This window comes from Hyposmocoma kahamanoa, unplaced genomic scaffold (assembly GCF_003589595.1).
Source record: "Hyposmocoma kahamanoa isolate Upper Pololo Valley unplaced genomic scaffold, ASM358959v1 99879, whole genome shotgun sequence".
NCBI lineage: Eukaryota > Metazoa > Arthropoda > Insecta > Lepidoptera > Cosmopterigidae > Hyposmocoma > Hyposmocoma kahamanoa.
Window position 1 is genome coordinate 1,766,625 of NW_020656077.1, and position 21,906 is coordinate 1,788,530.

Below are 21,906 nucleotides of genomic sequence, written 5' to 3' on the forward strand. Positions count from 1 at the left end.
TTGTGAATTTTCTCTATATGCATGTTTTTTTTTCCGTAAAACGATAATATGAATTTAATATAGAGTACGAGTCATTACAGCACAAGTAACTATTTAACATGTGGTCTGGTCGTGACGTTCAGCCACGAGGGATTTAAAAAGAAGACAACTTGTTATAATGCAACGACCTCGGTGGTCGAGCGGCTAAGTAATCCATGCTCTTGGAAGAAGAACACCGGGTCTCATTCACGGTAGAATTAATGTCGGCGTACATTTAATTTACTATACAGGGAATTTCATTAATTTATACCAGAAAAGTGGTATCTTTATATGATATATTTACATTTCTTTAATAGGCATGTATAGCAAAACAGTCGCCACAAATAAGCGCATCTTCGTAGAGCTCATGAACGTCTTCATCGATTTTGGAATGTGCACTCTTTGCTGTGAAAATTCAGTTTCGTCAATAATTTTATTACTGATTGTGCTGGATTTTGAAGTGTATTAAATAGATTGAACTATTGTGCTTAGAGAGAGTAGTGTTTGTGTTGTTCGAACCCGTTCGACCTCGCCTGCAGCGACCCTTCGTAACACAAAGTAAGTCTTAACATATAAGCATTAATTGGGTACCTTATCTGAGTGTGACATCGATAAATTTTTGTTACAAATCCAAAAATATGTATGGTACGATTACACAATAGCCTCGTTTGAGCAGAGGCATCATTAATCGTCATTATTTACATAAGCACGCTCAAACAATGAGACCATGGGAACACTCGGTGCTAAACGAGAAAAAGCGAATTTTATCGTAAATTTTAATTGATGTTGCACGTCTCGATTGCGTTCCCTTCATAGAAGATGGAGTTAGGGTAAGAAATAGCAGACTTGCGGAAAACGTATATTGTATTGTGTCTAAGACCTTGTTTTACATGAAGTTTTTATCGATCACAACTACTGAAAACAGTCGCAGAATTATAAAGATGCTTTCGTCTCCCCTTTTCACATTTTTCTTTTCGACAATTATATAATTCTCATAATATTCTATATAATTCGACAATTATGTAACACCAATTACGACGAAAAATTGTTTTAGTTACGAAAACGCTATTAAAAGGGCTACAAATACAATAAGTGAACTATATGACATAAATTTTATATGAAAATCTGTAAATATTATAAAAACCTCTTCAAGCCATGATTAAGTTTATATTTATTTGAATAATATAACCTTGGTAAAAAGTGATTGCACGAAAACATCATAGCTGAGAACAGTCGCATAAATAAGCACCAGTAGAAGATACGAATTTTGAAACATATTATTTAAATTGGGCAATGGTACTCACTCAGCTTTGTCAATAAGTCTTGACTGCACGCCGTCTGCGATATTCGCTTACTTTTTATCGCAGATTTGACAAAAGGGCAAGTTGCTCTCAGAACAGTCAGTATTCAGATCAAAAACCATGCAGACGAGAGCTTTTATTGAGGTTCACAATATATAATAAAATTATTTGCTGAATAAACACTGTATTGAAGCAAATTTTTATTTTGAAGCAAACCGTCAAAAAAGTTTTACGACTACTTACGTATAAATAATGGCCCTTTCATGTTAGAGGAAAGATAATTAGGCAATGGCCAATTATTAAAAAAAACCCTTTCCACCCACATTCTCAATGCCCGTACCGAATTCACATCACGCAGCCAAAAGTCGCTAAGCAATGTAGGCTGACTCAGTAAACAAGACATGGTTCATAAATCAAACGTACTTAAGCCTCTATAATGTGGACACGAACAATTCTCGGAACATTTGTAATCTTTCTCAATACCTTAGAGACGCGTGCGCATTTCGCCTATCTCCGCAAAACAATAGTGAAGAGTAGTTGCAACACGATTACGGAATCTTTTGGCGACCTTTGTCGATATCGGATAAATCACAGATGGCACACACGACCAGGCATAAAGTTAGAAAGGAGAAACTATACGTCATTGCGCTATCATTATGAAACTATTATAAGACTCTCGAAACGTGTCGATATTTTCTTTTATCAATTCATGAGATAATTTTGTAATTATATATTATATAATATAGTGTTATCACTAATTACCTTTTTTGGTAAAGCTTTACAACTAACTTGAGCTATTTTATCTTTAATAACATGTTGATATTTTTATAATTGTGTACATATAGTTTATTAACCTTGTTTATCGATAAGCTTATAATTAATAAGCTATTATACTAAATAAAACCCACTATATCAGTTAGGTTTATTCCCAGTAGTCGCACACAGTTCCATGGAACAACTGTAATTACAGGTCAATTAAATTACAGGAATTCTTCTGCGATCTTATCTACATTGTTAAGCGTAGTTTAATAAAGCCAAATGTAATAATAATACTAACGCACAACCTCAACATACGCGCACTAGGGAATCCCTGTGTCGCGGGTGCCTTGGACACACACATAGGTAACCACAATATACACCCAAACTCACGAGAGAAATAAATATAGGCCATACAAATATTTCTCCCGGTCCAGGAATTGCACCTGGGACCTCTGCGTGGCAGTCCGGCATGGCAACCGTTCGGCCACGGAGGCAGTTAAGAGCTCTTATGCCAAAAAAGTTTTGACGTTCGCTCCGCCCAAATTTGTGAAACAAATAATAGGGGTTAAAGTATGAAATTGCCGATTTGTACTGAAAATCTAAATTGTTTATTTTTTAAATTTTTAACAAATTTATTTAATCAAAATAGTTGCCATTATTATCTATACATTGCTGCCATCTAATAGGAAGGTTATTAATGCCTTTGCGATAGAACTCCGACGATCTAGACTGCACAAACTGTGTGAAAGCATTTTGTACTGCCTCCTGGGAAGAAAACTTCTTGTCACGTAGATAATTGTCCAAATCACGAAAAAAATGGTAGTCCGTTGGAGCAAGGTCTGGTGAATACGGAGGATGACGAATGGTTTCTAACTGCAGTTCCTGAAGGGTCAAAATGGTTTCTCGTGCTGTGTGAGGTCTCGCGTTGTCGTGGAGCAATAATGGTGAAGATCGATTCATGAGTCGGGGCTGTTTTACTGCTAGTTTTGTCAACATGGTTCGGAGTTCGGCACAATAGACATCTGCCGTTATTGCTTGACCAGATCGGAGAAAACTATAGTGAATAACACCATGCTGAGACCACCAAACAGTTACCATTACCTTTTTATTGGTAAGTTTTGCTTTAGGACACTGTTGTGGCATTTGACCTGGGGTCAGCCATTGCATTATTCTTTTCCGGTTATCATAAAGAATCCACTTTTCATCACATGTTACAATTCGATCCAATATTCCTTCATTTCTGTACCGGTTCAACAAGGCAACACAAGTTTCAACACGCGTTTCTTTCTGCAGATCAGTCAAATCATGAGGCACTCATTTTTCGTATTTTTTTATTTTATTGATTTGACGCAAGTGAGTCAATATTGTGGGTAAGGTAACGTTAAACCATGCCGCTAATTCCTGGGTAGTTTGACTAGGATCGGCTTCCACTATCTCTCTTAATTCATCGTTATTCACCTGTGTGGGCGGTCTTCCTCGTGCCTCGTTCTTTAAGTCGAAATTTCCATCACGAAAGCGTTTAAACCAAAATCGCACGGTGCGTTCATTAGTAGACCCCTCTCCAAACGCAGCATTGATATTGCGGGCTGTTTCTGCCGCGTTAGTTCCGCGTCGGAACTTGTATTCAAAAATCACTCGAATTTTCGCAGTATCCATCTTTCTTGTCTAAATTGAATAACAAAAACAATTGAAAGTCGATATTCAATGTTTCAAATTTAAAAAAAAATAATCACAGAAACCATTTGAAAAAAGTTTCATTCGAAAACCTCAAACCATGAAGATTCTATGAAAATTCAAAGAACCTATTGCAATAAAACGGCAATTTCATACTTTAACCCCTAATATATGCCTGAAGTTCGCGTGACATGCGACAGGAGATGTTGAATTTTGTTATTGTGTTAATAATGAATTATTATTTTAATGCGCAAATTTATTATTATTTTAGAGTTTACTCTAAAACTAAAGGGATTAAAAAAAAAATCCGTAGCGACAGTTTTCGATCATGCATAAATATAATTAATTATCTAATTTTTGTCCTAATAACCTGTAGCATTTCGAGGATAAATCGAAAAAATGTGAAAATTAGAGGTCATTTCGTGATTTTTATCTATCGAGGAAACTTTATTGTTTTATGTTTCTGATTAGTGTCTATGCTTGAATATATCGTGTAGTTACTCATACAATATTTTATTTTTAACTTTAAATTGGATATACCCCTCTAAAATCAAATCGAAGATTAGGAATTTTTCCTCTGCTCCCTCTTAAATATAATCCGATGGCTACGCACAAACAATCGAAGAACGTTGGCTAATTTTCGCTTTCCAGTAGTTTGTTATATGATACTATAAAGCAAATTCGGTTATGTTAATAACACTGTGAGCGGGTTGTTGAACAAATAGCGTCTTAGCGGACTTTATTAGAGGCTATTCAGCTTTATAGTTATTGCCCTTTGTGAGTGCTCCCAACGACATCATTGCTTTACTCAGACCCGGATTTAGTATTGAGAATAAACCAGTTTTATGATTGCATTCTTGATCAAATAATCAAACGGCTATTTTGTAGTTTGAACTATCCATTTGGGACTAGGTATTTCTTACTAACACCGTATTTACACACGAAGAACATATACATTTTACTAGGTTAATCTTCGATTAATACAGGGTTATTTGGAAAATATTAACAACCTCGCAGAACTGTATTGTTATCATCATAAACAACTTTTGTTCCATAACTTTTAATAATTCGTTAGTTTATAGAATCGTATAATTTTTTTTTAAATAGTTCTCTGCGCGGTAACAAAAAATGGGTGGCAGAGTCTATAGATCCAAGTGCCACCGAGCTAACGATTTTTTGTATCGATTTATTTAAATGCGATTATCAAGCGAATCGATTCAATAGAAAGTCAACTCGTCTAGATCAGATTTATTTTTTTTATTTATTAAATAAAACTCGATTTACAACAAATATTTAGTTGTAATAAAAGTTTTTTAGGAGTTAATTGTTTTAAACCGATTTAAATACGGCGTTAACAAAACACTGGGTTAAAACAAGGGCGCTTGCCCGTGTCTGGTTACATCATAATAACGAATTCCCTGAGGTAAAAAAGATAAAATAATGTCAAATTATAACAACTAATAAAAATAACAGGCCAGATTACACAATGGTAGTTATGTACTCCACTATAATTTACATATTTTTTTAATGCAACCATAGAATGGATAGAACTTTCTTGTAATTTAGTCGATTCGCAGACATTTTGATTATTATCAGTTAAAGTACCATTCTACTGTAGTCAGATCGGACAGCTGTAATTAATTTTCTTTTTTCTTTTTACAGTATTAGCCATCTCTACATGTTGTTTACATATATATTATTTCATTGACGATAGCGTAATTATATACTGGCAGACCTTCATGTTTTTGACATTCCTATTAAGTACCGGCGTAAATTTAATAGAACTTACTTTTCTTTTACACACACGTACTCAAATTCATCGCATTGCATAATTCTTTACACCCGATTTCATTCCCTCGTCACAACCACTTGGATGTTTTTAATATTTCAAATATGATTAGGTACCTAAAACATTGTGTTTATGAACCAGAAAATCGGGTAATTAAAATGAAAATATGAACCTACGTTCCACTATGTACCACCATATATAACATTTTTTTTATAAATTGTAAGTGCGCATTTGACCTCCATCTGACCTGATGGAAAGTGACGATGAGGTCGAAGATGGAGCATACACACCTAAATAATGCCTATTTACATTCAGGGAACAAGTCTGCAGGCAGGGAATTCCACTCCATAGCCGTTCGCCATATAAATGTGGAAGCATAACGCTTCGTGCGAATCTTTGGAATATCCACAACATAGGGGTGGTACCCATGCCTACGCCTAGTCCCCCGGTGATGGAAAGGGGAAGGCGGAATTAAATCGTGTAATTCCATCGCACACTCTCCGTGATATATCCGGTAAAACTGTTAACAATAAATAATAGCTTCCTCTGTGGCCGAACGGTTACCACGCTGAATTGCCACGTAGAGGTTCCGGGTTCGATTCCCGGGCCGGGAGAAGTATTTGCATTGCCTATATTTATTTATCTCGTAAGTTTGAGTGTAATTTGTGGTTGTTTATGTGTGTGTCCATGGCGCCCGCGATACAGGGTTTCCCAAGTACGGGGCTATGTGTGTGTGCCTTATTATTAAATGTTCTTATCGTGAATATATAATAATAATAATATTATTATTCTGTTCATCTTTTCTTAGCTTGTTGGCTGGTTTTAATTGCATTTTAGGACTGAAATCAAGTGAATTCCGTATGTTGTGTCTCTATTAAAAAGGGTTATTATAATAAAGACCTATTTCATCTACTATCAGCATGAACTTTTAAAATTACAGCTTTTTGTAATGTTTCTTCAGAATCTGATAATTTGAGGCTATGGAAAAAATGATTGTAGATAATGCCTGTTGTGGAAAGGGCAATACTATTCCTTGTCGTTAAATTCTAGATACTTCATCTTTCAGTTCTGCATATAGACTCATTTTTTCAGTTATTGTCTCTTCTATGTGTTATGTGTATTGAGAACTGTAATATCTATTAAATAAATAAATTAAGTAGGTAATTTTAATTATTTTTGTTCTGTATTTATTCTATTTTATCCTATTTTTTCTTTTTTTTCTCAACCTGATGACTGGCTTTAACAATTTACGAACCGAAAATCAAGCAAATGCAGTACAGTGCGTATCTATGTGGAGGATGCGCATCAAAAGCCCACCACGTCATTATTATTATTATTGCTGATGAAATTACAGGCACATGGGACTTGTCAACTTATGTCTCAGGGTGATGAGCGCAGTGGCAGTGCCCCTAGAATCTTTGCGATTTGAAGGTATGAGTAGCGCTGCAGTTGTTATGGATAGGCTTGTAGCTTACCATCAGGCGCTCGACTTGTTCGTCCCGCTAAATATTATAAAAAAATTATTAATTTAAAAAATATTATTTTCGACATCTATCTTAGACTCTCACCTCTCCGATGGCCTAAAATATTTATTTATATATATTATTATTATTACTAATGAGCCGTGATACTTGATGGGGCCACGAGAATATGAAGTGTTCGTAATTCGCTACATGAATTAACAACATTAACAAAATATACCCGAGGTAAGGGAGAAGTGTAGTTTTATTCGGTAATTAATGTCAGGCTCCCGTATACTCGATTTATTGTAATTGATGACAGATCGTTACAGTCTCTCAATTACATGTTTGACCTTGGAATTGATGAACAAATTATTTGGCTCGGTAATTTAATAATTAGAGACATTATGGGTTGTTGTTTCGTTATGCAAGAGCAGAATTTCGTACAAAGGGTGAAAGCTATCGCGTGTAGTTACGGTGCGCGCGCAGAGCAAGCCACGGACACACGCCTTAGATGAAAGCTGGATTACAATCACACTAATATTCGACAAATTAGTGCGGTGACAATGATTTTAAGTCGAATGTGCCACTATATGTATTTGTAGCCGACTTTCAATTATCACTAATGAGTGATAATATAACCGCACTAATTTGAATTTGTGACTGTCACGCACATTTGCCAAACAGTCACAAATTCAAATCATCTTTATTTCATCGGTAAGCAAATTGCGATTGAAATCGTCATATTAATTAAACTCTACTGCTCATTCGGAAGACAGAGTCCCCTGAGAAGAATGTATACAAATTCTAGGGAATGCTCCTTTCAATAAACATTACATTTATTATATACAATATTTATTTCAAACATCAAATTGAGACTACTCGCAAGCGCTAAACGGGTAACTACCATGGATTCTAGACATACAAGTACGCAGAAGCTGCATAACCACCTTCAGTATAAAGTTTTTGTTTCACCATAGTTTTAAATCTCGTAACTGGCAAATTTTTAATATCAACTGAAATTTTATTATAGAAGCTTATATAAGCGGCGAATTCCCTGTACTATGAGTGCCAGAGCAACGGAACTCCCTCTGGGACACTTTCTAGAACACCCAGATCAAAACCAATTTAGGAGTTCAAATTAGCCCTACCGGGAATCGAACACAGGACATCCGCATCTAGCGCCCACGATGTAAAACGTTCGGCCACAGAGGGCGTCTAGTTTGATAGTTTCATGTGTGCAATAGCACATATGAAACTATGAAATTAGATATAGGAATACCCTTAATAAAGCAGTTAAGTTTGATAATCCGGTATAAGCTCAGTCCTGGACTTTTGGTTATTAACGATTTCTGTAGTCATCATTCCAAATTTCGTAGCTATCATAGGTGCTTAGGATCAACAAGGTCTACTTTCAACGTACCAAACGCGCTATAGTACGTGAAATTAGTTAGGTTTCCTACTTAAAACATTTCAAAGCAGACCATTAGTTCCAATTGCCACTTTAGTCCTTGAGTATCGCTTAGTGGTTTTGTACAAAGTTCTGATGACAACCACGAAATACTGGTTTGTACAGTGCACTTGTGCGAGAGAAATCGATAATGCTTACCTATACATATATAACAAGAAGCAGGCCAGTCGTAGGATTTCCTGGATCAACAGATTAAGGAAGTTTGTGTCGTGTGTACTTTCACCTCTACATATATGCAAAAGTCTCCGTCCTTACTAACTTATGTTTTAGCCTCTCTGTCTGTATCGAGCATATGACATTCTAGAAAAATATCCAGCTGTGGACATGGATTGTACAATACAAGTGGTATGTCAAACAACAATAACGTACGTGTCATAAAATAACGTACGAGTTTAATATGTGTGGAAATAAATAGGTATATTTAGGTATCTATGTGAATACATATTTAGCTTACCTCTTTTACAAATTTTATAATTTGGTACTGCATTTTGTATAAAATGCATGTTTACTCGACTCCTTTTCGCTTCTAATTCGCCAGCACGTGCATTTAATTAGCTTCAACGAAATTGAGCAACTGTTTCGAAATGTTTTACAAAAGTTCTGCGGTTTTCTTAGATACCAAGAAGTTTTTATATTTTTCTGTTGCACAGAACATTTTCGTTACTGTCATTCTCGATTATTACGGCGGGAATTAAAGCCACAAAACAAGATTAAGGTTTTATTGATAGGCGGGAACAGCACATTTTCCACAAAACTGCAAAATGGGCGGAAAACATCTCGAAACAAGGAACACAGTATCGAATCCAAAGTATCGATACTATATTCATAAGTAGTATCGAATAAAAAGTATCGTACTCTTAAAAGTATCGAAACAAAAGTATCGATGCCTCCAGGTTTGGATACTTTTGTCCTGCAATTTTTCCCTACTTTAAAACAGAATTAATGAGTATTTTATTTGATTTATGATTTTTAATTGAAACATCATAAATCAAATTCAATCAATCGTCACTTCACATAATTTGTGTTACATAAATTTCCTCCTCCGTATAATCACTTAAAAACAAAAATCTATTTGGTAACAGCCTGGGGGTCTACCATAACCTTTCCAAAAACAATCTTATTTCATTGTAAGCTTAAAGTAAGCTTACTATAATATTACTCATATTCGTACAATGACGAATCTGTCAACCAAGTAATGTATTATTGCAAAAGTGATTGAAAGAACAAATGATTTCCCAAAATTGTCTATTCCTTACTAAAAATAGGAAAGGATAACGCTATGTGAACTATATAATGCCATCTCTTTCTTTTTTGATGTTCCGAAACGTCTTATCGTAGTATAATGTTTAAGTACTTAATGTTATTTACATTAAGAGAATTTTGACTATTAAGAAAAGAAAAGTATGTAATAATAAAATCTATTAAAATTACGTTGTTTTCAATAATTTTTCTACATTTTCATGAAGAACAATAAATAAAACAAGCTGAGTCTTGATAGTCACGTTGTGAATTCTGAACTATAATCTAGTGTCAACTGTTAGTTTCGTCAAGGAGCATATAGATAGCGCTGTTATAATTTTACGAAATAAACATCGCGTATTTTTATTTCACGAAAAATTATTTACTATGTGCTATTAAATAAAAAATAAACGAAATATTGAAGAGATATATGTAAATAAATAAGTTCAACTTAACTTTTAATTATTACAAATCGATATTAAGACATTAAAACTGAAAATAATATAGTTTCCATTGCATCCGTGTAACACTTTTAAGATTGGTAAATTTGACATACGAGCAATATTACTTTATTGTTAAAGTCACGTCATAATAGGAACTGAGTGAATGATTAATTAGAAATCTGCCAATAAAACATAGTTTTAAAATTACAACAAGCGTACTTTAAGCGCGTTATGGTATGACAAGTCAATGTAAGGTTAAAGTAATATTATTTTAAGAGGTTGTGGTAGGCCCCATGTTTCTCGTTTTTGATATTGTATTGCCTGCTTTTGAGAACAAACTTTGTAAAGGAGGAACAAACTGCATTGCGATTACTTAAATATAATTTTTGTCAGGTAGGTATGTTAATTCAAATGTTTCTAACTATTTTTGTTCATTCTCATTCTTATAAAGAGGCAAATGGCATACACTATGCAACCAAGTCATTTGTGATAAAGCTTGCCATTTAAAAAAATCGCAAGGTGGCTTGCGATATGACATGAGATGGCCTAAGTATGAATTAGTCAAAACGATATGATACTTGTTAAAAAATAGTAATACCTAAAAAGTATCGAGTACAAAGGTATCGCTATCGGAAGGAAAAGTACTCGATACCAAAAAGTATCGATACTTTTTCCATGTCTGGGAGTCTGCTAATTTTAAATCGTCTCAGTTGTGTGTCAATAGACTGTCAATGGCAGGATTTTGTACATTTGGTATTTTGCTAAAAGTTTAGGTTAGTAGCTTGCCAGTTTAGCCATCGTTAAGTAAACAGGGGTCAAATTGTTAGCGCGCACAGGCTTCTATCCGGACACGTTCCATTAAACAAATTTTTATATTTGATGCGGAGGGTGAACTCACCGAATTGCGAAGTATGTGGGATTCCTGGGGATGTACGATATTTGCTCATGGAGTGTGTTCGGACGGAGCCTATCAGCGCGCGGTTATTGGCACAGGCTGCTTTCCGTACATTTTAATGTTGCGTGGTTTCAATCTGTTTTGGGGCCAACATGTAACACCGCGTAGATTTTGTATACGTGTTTGGTTAGGTAGTATTTTGCTTTATCTGTCTGGATTTTATTAAGTAATTTCTTGGGGTATTGTTTTTCTAACGGGACTGACATGTTCAGTAACGATCAAAGTCCCTAAATAAATAAAGAGTGAAAAAATATAATAGATAACGTACTCCACTAATAATTTACCATAAAAAAAATATTTCGATCGTTAGTGATTGAATAACAAATATTGCCACAATTGCAATATAACCTTAGTGGAGTCTCAATGGGATTACAATGCCCAGTAATTTTAAGAAAATTAATAGAATTGGGGCTCTGATCTGCAGGGCTAAGAAGGCTGTATTGGCAGAATCATAATATGATTAATTGACAAATGATATTATGAATTTCTTACAATTCATATAACGCTATTTGCCAGCGTTCTATGGACGTCTCCATAAAACACTGTCAAATAGATGAATAGCGTTTTTTTTTGTTTGAAAATAATATATGAATTGTCAATTAATCATATTATGATTCTGCCAATGCGATATTTTTAGCCCTGCTGGATGACGATCTTTATAATTATCTCTTTGTAAGTTTACACTCGCTTGGCACAATCTAGGTGACGTTTGTCTCCGATATCAATTCCATAAGTAAAGTATTAAAACAAAATCGAATGGAAACAATACGAGTAGAGTAGTCGTTGCGGTAACTACCACGAACCGGGAAATTGCGATATTCCATAGTTTATGTTCTAAAAGATTAAGTCGATAGCTATTTATACGAGTTCCTGTTTGCCTGGTAGATACTTAAACCATGTGTATGTTTCTTTAAAACTATATGCACATTTATCCCTCACGGCGATTGGTCACGCACTTTATGCATAAAAAATCAGCAAATAAACATGTTCTCACAATTAATTATAACTTGTGGTAACGGTCATTCTACAACGACCTTTCCGAGCGTGTACCTCGTCCCGCATGACGTCATTTAGTTTGAAAGTAACAGCCCATCGTTCCATTGACCATGACTTTTGGTTAATCGAGAGGGATCACATAATTGAAGGTATATCCTCTTAGCCCTCAACATACATAACAACACACACCAAAAATTTAAAAATTTTATGTTATTATATTTGCCAGAACATAATTTACATTTAATTTGGTTAGTTTTTTTATGTTCATCAAACTAATAATATCGTTTTCGACTTAAAAAAAGAAGACTTAGGCTTTTACGTGGTTGATACATGCATACTATGTAGCTATTGTTTTTTGTAATACCAAGCGACCGGACGAGCAAGTAGTGCATCTGGTGGTAAGCGACACGCTTGTACATAGCACTTGCAGAGCCGCTCAGAGTTTCGAGAAAAACTCGGAGAGAAAGAGATAGCTCGGGCCCTTCGGATGTCGCTTGTGCACTAAGTCCGATTAGAATCCGAGAGAATACAAATATTGTTTATACATCTAAAGTTAAAATGATCCCTGTGACATTTTGGACCGTCATTTCTCGGAGCCAGAACGAATATGAATCGGATGCAGTGAGCAAACACGCTTATCATTCAAAACCGAAACGCAGTAACGCTTATAATACTGCTTGGTAGAAATAGGTAAACTGGTAGTGCTTAAATCCTCCATGCGATAATAACATTATACTGCCTTCCGTTAACTAAAATGCGGCTAACTGACAAAATCATTTTGTAAGATATCGTAAAAAAAAATTAATCCCCTTTTAGAATATTGAAATTGCTTAATGATACTTCAGCTACGCATCGCTAGATTCCGATAAGTCGAAAACTAATTTTAACTATTTTTAAATGACAATTTTGTGCTCTTTTTTGCGAATCTTTTGCTTATAATGAATGATAATTGACCATTTGTCAGTTAGCCGCATTTTAGTTAGTGGACGGCAGAATAATAAAATTCCAGAAAACCACACTCTACTACCTGGTCTCAAATTAGGGATTACCCTGTACTAGGGGTACAAGAGCAACGGAATTCACTCCGAGCCACTACCCAGAACGCTTAATTCGTTCATTTCCCAAATTGGTCCTACCAGGAATCGAATACGGTACCGTCTTATGTAGTAGTCGAAATCGTCTCCATTAGCAAGACATCGTAATTTATTCTCATATCTATCTAGCGTCGGATAGTTTTGTTCAGTAAAACACCTGGATATAAACACAAACCTCTATCTACGAGTATATTATACTCTTTTATCCTTTAGTTAGTTACTAAAACCACCAAGGACGTCGTCGTAAAACGGTTGCCATTATGTTGTTTAAGAAAATAACACATTTTTGATACAAAGCATGATCGTGTTTCACTGCGACCTTCTGCGATCGCAAAATCAGCACAGAGTAATACACTGATGTAAGAAATACATTTAACTTTTTTTTAAGTAAATTGTTGCAAAATTTATTTACTTTGATTATTACAGGTTAATAAGTAAGGTCAATAATGTTGTATACATTGATGAAATTACCAAATTATGTTCTTGAATCAAAATTCGTCACTGACACAAAGCCATTTGTTATGGAGCAAATCATGAGCGCCTTGGGGCAAACTGCTTAAAAGGTCAAAGAAAATTACCTAAAAAATAGACTCAAGCAATCACGAGTCTTATTTTAAGCACTCTAAGAAATAATTCTTTGTACAGCATGTGTGAAGTAATTATTTTAGGTTATTAGAGTAATTTCAAACCTGAGTGACAGTAATTGAATGCACTGCAACATCTTTCTGGCATTTCATTTGAAAATGTGTTGGTAATTAACATTGATATATTTAGTTTCGTGGTATAGATTGATTCGAAACTCAATTCATTTCATCATATATTATCAAAATATATATAGGAATGACCAAGTACAAAAATTAATTTACTACAGCTATATGCCGTAATAGATGAATTAGTAGGGAATGAAGCCGTATATCTTCTAAATGACAGTGAGTATAGGTTTACAATATTATAATATTTTCATTTTTCTCTAATTTACCTAAGAAAAGTTTAAGAATACTTATTCAAATTTCAAGAATAATTTATATTCTTCCCAATCTCAGGGTTTCACCCTAAACGAGTTTGCGAACTACATCCGATTAGTATACGTTCCCAATCCGAGACTATACAAATCTAGAAAATTCGACCCACTTCGGAAATCGCTTGTGCACAAAGTCCGAATCGCCTCCAAAAAAATTATCACTGTGACATTTCGGACTGTCACTTCTCGGATTCGGAAGTGATACGCATCGGACGTAGATGTTCCATCAATTGACAAGAAGCCTTTCGCTTGCACGTTCATTCTGCGTATAGCATTGTAAGTTGAACTGTTCTTTCTCTCTCCATTCTGTATTTCGAACGACACAAACTGGATATTTTTAAGATCAGATGAACACGCATCTTCTAGGCGAGCGTGTTAGTTCTCGCACACATATTTCTTTCAGGAGAGAAAGCCGACAAATATAGGTACATGTACTAATTAAAAATGAGTTAAAATCGGTGGCAGCGCTTATTTAGTTAATCTGTGTCAATAGCTACTCTACGATTGCAGAACCCATCTATTTCCACCGTCCTTTCATTCCGTTTCGAATTGCAACGCTACATTCACTAGTTACCTACCATCGTGTATTTGTAGCGAAAGCCTTTTTCAGGCTGTGTCTGGGGTTTGATTTTTAGCCTGATAGAACTAAGGCTGTTTCGAAAGCCTTACTTTTGTGATTACTTACACGTCGAAAGTACGTTACTAATCGATTTTAAATAACTCCATTTCGAATTTGTGTGTTGTTAGCTTTTGCGTAACGCTTCCTGCAACTATGAACTGTGACCTGCGATAAAACACAGTGCGTGTGTATAATTGTTCATTTTCTGGGCTTCACTTTTGCAACCTGCGCCTCGTTCGCAGTCTATGGAGTGTTGAAAAGTGGAGGTTGAAAATTACGCGAGTAATTTGCAATTAAAAATATTTGAAATCGATGTAAAGATTGAGTTATTATCTCTACGTATCCATCTATCAGGTTGCTTAATGAATAATGCACTTTACATTATATAGAACTTTTAAATAAAATATACACAAATTATGAGAAAAGTTTTGATTCCGCTATATATAGTTCTCAACATAATAATCTCTAATATTACGATTTTAACGCACATTCCCAGATCGTAATACGGATTAAAAACCTTACGCCTAATTACCTGCAGAATCGTGTTAATCTTATGTAACCGTCTGGTAAAACCCATGCTCTAGTTTACCACGCGTTCTCGCAGCATCTCAGTAAACGACGTATCTGTACCTACTCTATTCTTCCATCACATGACAGTTTATTTTAAATTAATGTACACCTGAGTGATGTAGAGCGAGTAATTCTTTTTGAAGAAATCCACCGATTTTTAATCACTTAAATACAAATAATATTAAATTGAGAAAGACTTTATTGCAAAACTAACTTGTGCCCGCGACTTCGTCTGCACAGAATAAGTACTTCAAGTAGCCTACTGTACTACTTACTTAAGAAATGATTGCTATTTAGAAAAATAAAGCGTCTAACGTGTATTTGGAAAATATCATACGAGAGCGATTAAAGTAGTTTTTTTAAGAAAAAAACTGTAATTTTATGTGTTATACGGAAAACTAGAAAGTTTCAGATTTTCCATATAAGAAATAAAATTTGAGTTATGATTTTCGTTTATCTTAAAAAATACTTCCTTCTCCAGTAACATTTTCCAAATGCACGTTAGACGTTTTACCTTTCCATTGTCGATTGGTTCTCCATACAAACTTTCATCGCCCTTTAAGATCCCATCTATTTCTATATGAAATAAAATTTATCAATATTGATTCAACGATTTGGGCGTGAAAGTGTAAAAGACAGAGTTACTTTCGCATTTATAATATTAGTTTGGATGAACGCAGAATCTGGCATTGATTTTGATGTATAAAATGCAATTTTAGAGACAATTAAAAAAAATTTTTTTTGTTGTCTTTTTATTTTACAAACATGTTCCGAAGAAGCAATCTTACAAAGTTATAATTACTAATTCATATTTGCCTTCTTCGTAAAGTAATAATAAATTACTCCCAAAGATGGTTTCGAAACAATTTGCAATCTATCATTGGCGATTCCTATCAAAGAAAACTTTAAAATTAGCACACTACTAGACTTATTCAATAGTGATAATCGTAATTATACATAATAGAGTATGTAAATTAGGCGATCAGGTCGTTTGTGAGCTCGCGCACAATGCAAGAGCGTAATGACCATTGCCTGCCATTGCAGAGCTGAGTGTGGCCGGAGTATGGCAATAGTCGTAATTTCCCCAAAGGTCACCGCTACTGCATAATGGCACTAAATAAACATAATTATTGCAAAACACATCTTCGTTGTAAATTTGAACGCAACTTGTCAGAACGTTGCAGATTTTGCCACTACAAGTATACCTAGAGCGATGATTCTTTTTATTAAGTTAAAAGGATTTTTTTTTTGTAGATTTTGTATATGTCTTAATTTACTCATTTTCAATCAAACATTGGACGCCGTAGAACAGTTATATTAGAATTTGGTACGTATTCCGAAAGCTCACCGCAAGTTTCTCACACGAAAAGTCGCGATACGAAGAGGGCCACCTTGATGTTATTCTGTACAACATGTAAGCATATTCCGTTGTTGGTTGGGCCACTCAAGGTTAATATTACACGTCTTAACACAGGGTTTAAAACGGTAATATTGAAAGGCAACGGTTTGTACTTACTCTGGTGTATGTGTACCAATACCCACAAGTAGGTTTAACTTCGTAGTTCGCTTAGCGCTCTCGCTTATTAAATGTGAAGGCAATAAAAAGACACTAAATCGTAACGCAACCAAACGTAACGCATCTTGTGTTTCGCATCACAAGCATATCGAATTGTATTCTATATTCCGCCATTTCGTTTGAACGCCGATCGAAATCATATACGCCTACGATTATATGTGATAATAGGTTTCGAAGGAACACAGCCATATACTATTTCTTCAGATTTATTTGGAGCAGTTGCACTTGACATTTTCTTTTGAAAGTTATTGACAGAGCAAAATGCTACTGGTGCTATTAAATTAAAAGCTTGTTTACAATCTATTAGCCCTGTATTAACTATAATAGTTTAATTATAGATAAAGGAATTAAAAGCCGAGCTTTTTAAAAGCTCAAGTAGTTATTAACTGCTTTTGATTTCTTGACACTTGACTCTGTGAGAAAAAATTTATTTAACCCAACTTTCAATTACATTTACGTAAAAAAAATCCCATTAATTTTGTAACAGTTGGACGAGTCCAAGGAATTCATATTTTACACTTTCAGTCCCGGATACGTATTTTTTTCCCCCATTAAATAACAAATAAATAATGTAAAAGTTTATTTCAATATTGCTATTCTTCTTCCATTCCAGCTTATTCAATTTTTAACGTAGGTACGTGGTAGATTTCATTATAAAATTCATACATAATCTTATATGGACAATATTTAATAATATTTAACAATATTTAATATATACAACCATCAACCCATTTTCATTTATACGTTCCACTTCTGGGCACGAGTCTCATCTCAGGCGAGGGAGCCGCCGTGCTGGCTCTATGCGGGCCTTTTTAAAGTACAGTTTTTATCACGATGTTTTTATGCTACCACAGCTTAACATATATAACTCAAAGGCGCTTGAAATAGAAAGCCTAGTTTTAATTGTTTATCTTCATGTTTGATCGCCTGTAATACGTTATGGGTAACTAACAATGGTGACATTTGGTTACATAAGGTCATTATATTTAATGGACAATAAAATGGACAAACGGACAGACGAGTACGATAAACACAGAATTGCGCAAATTGCGTACCTACGAGTTACAAGACTTTTGTACGCTTTGCATATTTTTTATTGCGAAGATGCATATTTGATTAAAATTAACGACGAGCCACCATCACTGTAACCTTTGAAGCCGTAAAATTTTGTTTGTCCTTACCATGTTTTTGTTGTTTTCTATTAAAATGGTTTTATTTTTATATTGTAGTTATATTTTCTTGGCATCATATAAGGAAATTAAATAAAACGCAACTGCTAAGACAAATGATGTAGTAATTATGCATGGATTACTAATATACTCTTCAATAACATAATAAAACGAACACATTACCTATGTTATATTACAGTACCGACATAATAATTTACAAATGAATGTGTAAGAGGTAGAGAAAAATCATTTTCACTGAAGGCAACGACCATGTTGGTCATTACCGTGTGCCGCTACGCGTGCCGATCACGGATAATGCTTTAGTTTGTTTGAGGTATTAGACATACCTAGAATTGTAAATAAATTCAAATGACTCTCAATTTGTACGAGAATTATTTTTTTTTTTTTGTTATGGTGGCAATGACATAGTATTAGTAGATTACTAGGGAACCTGAAGCCGAGAAATGATTCCTATTTTCAAATCCGAACCTAATAAATAAATACCTAACGGGAACATGCACGCCACTCGAAAGTTCGTTTTTCTTTAATATAATTTTATGTGCGCTAGCTGTTGACTGCCTTAATGCCGAATATTATAGATCTTATTGGTCGTAATTTCAAGTAAGAATGTATCCGCTCTCGTAACTGTTCGAGAGTCGAGTCATACAAAAGACATCAACGGCAGACGCTGGAGCATTTAAGTCGCCTAGTACAATAAAACCTGCCAAAACGTGAGTATTAACTATTGTTATGATTTCTGTTGCAAATGATAAAGGTAATTTAGTATTTATTTGAGAATTATGTTATAATTAAATGTGGTTTTACAGCAGAGCTGTCACTGTACTAATAATTTACAAATAATATTGCGCACATAATTACTTTCACTTATAATAGGTATGTATTCTCCATAAAAATTATAATGCTAATTTGCTACATCATAGTAAAGTATGCATATTTATTTACTTTTCAATATACACGGATGCATACTGTATAAAACAAATCAGGTTTTTTAGTTCGATATTTAAACGATGCTGACAAGGCGACAAAATAGCTGATCGGAATTTTTTTATAAATTTGAGATCAAATTTCAGTTTGATTTTCAAATTATAAGAATCCAATGTTCTAGAACGTTTTTTAAACGTATACGTACAAAATATTATAGCATTTTTTCTAGTATTACGAGTATACCACTAAATGTTTAGCCTCATTTATAGAGCAAAGTAAGGACGACGCGTTTCGTCAGTGAACGTAAAATGCCGTGTGATTGCCTCTCCAAACCTCCGCCAAGGATAGTACCAAGTAAAATGTCACAGGATTACACTTATTACCGCATTCTCGTTCTTACATATTCAGTTTACAACTGGTTATTCACGGTCCAGCGTATAGTTAAATGTAAAAACGCTTCCTGGTGACATTTAGTTAAATAAAAACATAAACATACACTTGAGTAATTACTCAAGTAATCGCACATGTTTATCTCTAAAGAGCGTAAAGACGTCATAATTGTAACAAACTCGTCCAAGAAAACTATGTCTTGAATTTAAAAATTGGTTATTTTATGTTGTACGCAGTACTTACGGTAAAGTAATAATAAGTCATAATGTATCATGTAATTAGGTAACATTTTTTACTGAGTACATGATAAATTGTCTACGACAAAGATGTCTAAGAATAATAATAAATCAGTAACAAAGTCGTAAAAAGAAAATGAAGTCGTTTTATTTTGAAAAGATAAAGGTAAAGATAAAAAAGTATTATAATAATGTAATTAATTGAAGTGTAAATGTGCAAATCGATTAAATTTAATAAAACTTACCAGAATTCTCCGCGTAGCGAGCTTAGTCTTCACCAAAGATGTAACACTTGCAAAATAGACAGTGATTCACTGGAATCAGAGTCAGTACTTTCAAACTGCAAATTGAATAAATATTTACTCTTAGTCATTTGTACATGGAGACTGATTTCGGTTGCATAAAACTTCGATTATGATTACGTATAAATGTATCGGATAGACCTCAACATGTATTTGATTGATTAATGCGATAAACCACACAAATGCACGATCATGTTTAGGTAAACCAAACCCGCGTTCTTCAGTAGGTTATAGGTATATTATAGACAGAGTTAATAATGTTAAGTGATGTAATACATTAAGTAGTATACCATCATCATCGAAGTTTCATAATCGACTCCTTAGACACACTTAAATTAATTTTCAATAAAAACACATTCGCAATATAGCGTTAATTAGATAAATTGTACAATCGAAAGATGAGGTTCTGCTTTGTTAAATTAATAATAGAAAGATGACAGAGAGTTTGTAGAGATGAAAGTGAAATTATCACTATAGACGACACATTTGCCGAAGATACGTACACGACATTTTGTATATGAAATATTGCTTATATAGGAAGCTAGAAGAGCGAACGGTAAAGAGCGTGTCACCTGTCAAATAAATATAACATTAACACAGTTCCTACATATTGTATAACTGAGTCATAACACTAATCTGACAAAAACTGAGCCTGCAGAGCGGCGGAACACGCCGGAGACAATGCTTCTCACGCAGCGACTAAGTCACTGGAGTTACGCAAAAATTGCACATAATTAGCCCCGGATTTTTTAAACATTCATTCGGACATTGTCTTAGAATATTTGACAAAGCAATGTTAGTAAACTAGGAGGGTGTGAAAAAACCACAATTATTGTTGGACTATTGTCTGATCGGGTCGGTCGGTGAACGGAGGAATTTCGGCTTCGAGATAAGATTAAGGTTATGCAAAATTCGGTCAGAGGTTAACTGAGCCCTGAAGAGGCATCAACACGATCACAACGCTATCAACAAGATGTTTAACTACGATTAAATAGGACTCCGAAAATGCATAATAAGTACATCCTCGTATGATCTATCATTGTACTGTAACATATCTGTATTAGATATGAATTCTTATTGAGTATTTAAAAGAGCGTAGTTAGCTAAAGATACAAAGAAAAAAGGCAAATATAAAATAGTTTACAAAACCTAACTGTCATACGAAAATATATGATCATAACGAAAGAAATAAAAGCGCTACAATGTCGCTACGCGGATAAAATTTCCACCCCTCTCGTAAGCCCAGCCATAGTCACATTTACACTTGGAAATTACTATTATCACTCATTATACTACATCATAATATAATCACTGAAACTATTAAGTTAAAAAAGTTATTAGCTGAAACTTCTGGAGTGGGGTGGAAAATCCCTGAAAACTTAAGGAAAAAAGGTTGTATTAAAAATCCTAATTCAAATTAAAACACTCGCAATAAGCAGTTTGAAAGCACTGAGCCCTTTAGGGCACAAAATATTTAATCGAATTTCGAGCGCGAAAATTGGAATTTAAAAAAATACCGAGAGCGTCTCTATCCGTGAGGCGTGTGAAGATGTGCACTCGGCGGACGGTCGCCGGCGAAGACTGCGTCGTAGTGCGCGCGCGCCGCCATACCACCTCGGTGGGTTTGCGATCTATGGAAAGGGGAGATCATCGCCGATTGTTCCCTTTATTAAGCTATAACGTTATTATTGGAATGTGACATGATAGGTGCCTACGAGTTTGCGCATAATACATAACAAAAGGTCCATTATGTATAAAATCATTAAATATATTCGTATGTCGTAATATCAAAACATCAATAATTTAAACAAAAATTCAATTTCATATAATTAACTATTTATTGTTTTCATTTTAAAATATTATTACTGTCCCATATATA

General features: G+C 34.5%; 1 protein-coding gene across 1 annotated transcript in view; it reads right to left on the bottom strand.

Moving 5' to 3' along the window:
* LOC113239365 (cell wall protein DAN4-like) overlaps window positions 1–21,653 on the bottom strand; it is a 67,303-nt gene extending 45,650 nt beyond the window's left edge. Inside the window, exons 1-2 of the mRNA XM_026476343.1 lie at window positions 21,545–21,653; window positions 19,971–20,065 (exon numbers count right to left, since the gene is read on the bottom strand). The gene's annotated coding sequence lies outside the window, so the exon portion shown is untranslated. The remainder of the gene's footprint in view (window positions 1–19,970; window positions 20,066–21,544) is intronic.
* Between the last annotated feature and the right edge of the window lie 253 nt (window positions 21,654–21,906).